Source organism: Zalophus californianus, chromosome 5 (assembly GCF_009762305.2).
Source record: "Zalophus californianus isolate mZalCal1 chromosome 5, mZalCal1.pri.v2, whole genome shotgun sequence".
Taxonomy (NCBI): Eukaryota; Metazoa; Chordata; class Mammalia; order Carnivora; family Otariidae; genus Zalophus; species Zalophus californianus.
Window position 1 is genome coordinate 131772864 of NC_045599.1, and position 3723 is coordinate 131776586.

The following is a 3723-nucleotide window of genomic DNA, read 5'->3' on the forward strand; positions in this document are numbered from 1 at the left end:
AGTACTGTTGACTATAATCACTATGTTTACCATTAGATCTTCAGAGTTTTTTTATTTACTGGTTGCAACTTTGTAAACTGCATCTTCCATTTGCCTGCCCCCCTCCCCCCCACTCCCAAAGCATCCCAGCTCTTGGTAACCACCATTCTACTCTCTGTTTTTACAAGTTTGACTTTTTAGATTCCATATGTAAGTGATATCATACAGTATTCATCCTTTTCCTTTTGACTTATTGCACTTAGCTTAATGCCATATATATGGCATTAAGAGAGAGAGAGAGAGAGAGAGAGAGAGAGATGCCATTATATATATCTCTCTCTATATATGCCATACACACACACACACACACACACACACACACACACACACACACACACACACACACACACACATATATATGTATATACACACCCCGCATCTTCTTTATCCATTCATCCCTTGACAGACACTTGGGTTGTTTCCATATATTGGCTATTGTGAATAGTGTTACAATAAAGATGGGAGTGTAGATGTGTTTTCAATATCCTGTTTTCATTTCCTTTGTAAATATACACAGAAATGGAATTTTTAATTGGAAGGTTAGCCTGAGGCAACAGATAATATTGACATCACATACCACAGTCATTTGCCAAAGCAAAATTATAAGTCTTCAAGCAACATACAGAAAACCAGCTATACAAGTTTTAAAGATATAAATATCTATTAAAGATATTTATTAAATATATAAATAAATGTTATTGGAGGACTTGTTTGATAACTTATCCATAGAGAGGTTTTGATTTGTTATGAACTCTCCTCCTGCCACAATTTTGGGAAGTGAAGAATTTCTTCCCCAACTCAAGGCTAACAGAATATGAAGACAGCCTACTTGGAAAACAGGATATAAGACTACTGCAGTTGGGTTGGGAAATCCAACGAATGAGGACAACTTGGCTGCTGATTTTAAAGATTGAGAAAGTATGTTTAGCAGCTGAAGAAAACTGAAGGGGATATGGCTGTCTCAGGACACATCCATACTGCTTGAGTTTGTTCCCTGTAGAGTACAATGTAGACTACATGTGAGTTACAACCTGTGGGAGTTTGTATTAGGTCCTGTCCAAAGAGGTACTTTGAGGGTCAACTGAATTTAGTAGGAAGAAGCTGAAGATATTGCTGGGAGTATCAGATGAGAAATGTAAACTGGAAGATAGTGCATTACTGACATCAACAAGTGAAAGATTTGTCAATCAGAGAAAGACAATTATCATTTGTGGAATTTAAGAAACAAAACAGCATATCATAAGGGAAGAGAGGAAAAAAATAAAACAAGAGGAAACCAGAGTGTGAGACAAACCATAGGAGACTCTAAATCACAGGAAACAAATTGAGGGTTGCTGTAAGGGAGGAAGGTGGGGGATGGGGTAACTGGGTGATAGGCAATAAGGAGGGTACATGATGTAATGAACACTGGGTATTATATAAGATTGATAAATCACTGACCTTTAACTCTGAAATCAATAATACATTATATATTAATTAATTGAATTTAAATTAAAAATGGGAAAAAAATGAAGGATTCCTAGGGATGAGATGTCTCCGCAGAAGACATAATTCACCTAAAAAACAAAACTTAGTTTTATAAGTCATCTAAATGGAAGATTGAGAAGCCAGTTTTTAAACTGTTTTAGTAAAGTAAGAATTTACTACTATTCCTCCTTCTTCCTCTCTCCCTTTTCCCACTACGCTGAGGTGTTAGAAATAGGAGCTGGCTAGACTAGGAAAAAAATGGGAAGTTGAAAATGGGGAGAAAAGATTCTTGTGCCCCCTTCCCATGTTTTAGAACTACCACACTTTGCTAATGAGGAAGACAAGTAAACTAAAAATTCAGGTTTAAAGAACTAGACATTTTATTTTACTGAAATAAGAGCGTTTGGCAAATTTAATATGATCTAAGAAACAATGAATAATCAGAAAAGTTATCCATGGTAGGTTAAAATCAACCCACTAAATAAAGTTAGAGCAACAGAAGTCTTCACGCTATGACTTAATCCCACTACTTACACTACTGCAATACACTCATTGCATTGAAATGGAATTAGGTTTTTAAAATAAGTTTTTGTCCTTCCATTTTGAATCATTCATTTGAATCCTGAAAATTTTGCCCCCCAAATATTTTGATCCTGCCATTTTAGATTTTCCCACTGGAAAAAAATGGCAGCTGTTGATAACTAATGTAATTGGGATTATACATTTAAATAATAAAAAGTTATAATAATCTGGTTATTCTCAAAAATCTTTCTCCAAATTTTCTTGCAATAGCATATTAGCAACATATATTACTAGTATACATTCCATAAACATAAACTTTTAGTTACTAAAATAACATCCAATAAAATTTGTTCTTTATTAAACCTGAGGAAAGAACTAAATCTTCATTTTAAAATTTAGATGGGTTAAATTGATCCAGGAAAATTGAACTCGAGACACAATTCAGAAAAGTGTTATTTTAATATTTATTGTAATATTTTGGAAAAAAGATTATAATTTTTATGTGGAAATAAATTAAAATAATTCTAATTTAATTTACATTGGATGATGATATGTGGCAAGTATGTTTATTGTCCATATAGAAAATTAATGCTAAGTTAAGCTGGTTATAAATGTTTCATGATGGTAACCAATTTTTCAATAAGAATTAATCAATAATGTTGAGGAAGTTTTTGCCTTTTATTTCATTTTTTATTCATGAATATAAGTATGTTTTCTGATAAAAATGTTGGTGTCCAAATAGCATTATATTAAAACAGTGGATGCAAAACAGTATGGTACAAACATTTAGTCCCCTCTATGCAAGGCATCTAAATCATTATCTAGGCAATATTAACACTTAACAATGTTCCTTCCCTTATTACATCTTTTCCATTCCATTTTTGCTAGAATCCTGAAGGTGCATGTGCAAAAAATGATTCTAACCTGATTTTTTAACTCATTTTTCCTATTCATATCATCTTAAATATCTTTTTGTATTCATTCTGATTCCCATCAGTCTGGTTAATTTTTGCTTTAGAGTTTAGATATCAAAAACAGTGTTTCCATTCTTTATGATTAATGTTGCTCAAAGTTCAAAATTGAAAATACAAGCATTTTCTGTCTATCTAAATTCTATGCCTTATGATTTCTATTATTCTTGGCTTATAACAAGATATGAAGAAATTGATGATGCCTCACTAGAAAAACAAGGGCTCTCTCCATATAGCATCATAGATTTGTTTGTTCTAATTAAATGCTTATAACATTGCTCTTCTTTTGCAACTATTTTTTGGATTTTTTAAAGTTTTTTTTAAAGATTTATTTATTTGAGAGAGAGTGTGTGAGTGGGGGAGGAGCAGAAGGAGAGGGACAAACAGAATTCCCAGTGAGCGTGGAGCCCACGGTGATGCCACTATCATGAGATCATGACCTGAGCAGAAATCAAGAGTCAGTAACTTAACCGACTGAGCCACTCAGGTGCTGCATTTTGGATATCTTTATGGTTCAAAATACCTATGCTTAATGTAGGGCTAAGAAAAAGTCTTTCTTCACTATTTTGTAAACTTCTTTTCAGGTTGTATGCTCCTATGAAAAGAAAAATAAAGCTTTATATTATTTGCTACTAGATCGGTATAAATACAATAATGATGCAGATTATGATAAAATCCTTTTATAATATAAGGGATTGATTTATATCCATTTATAGCAAACTGC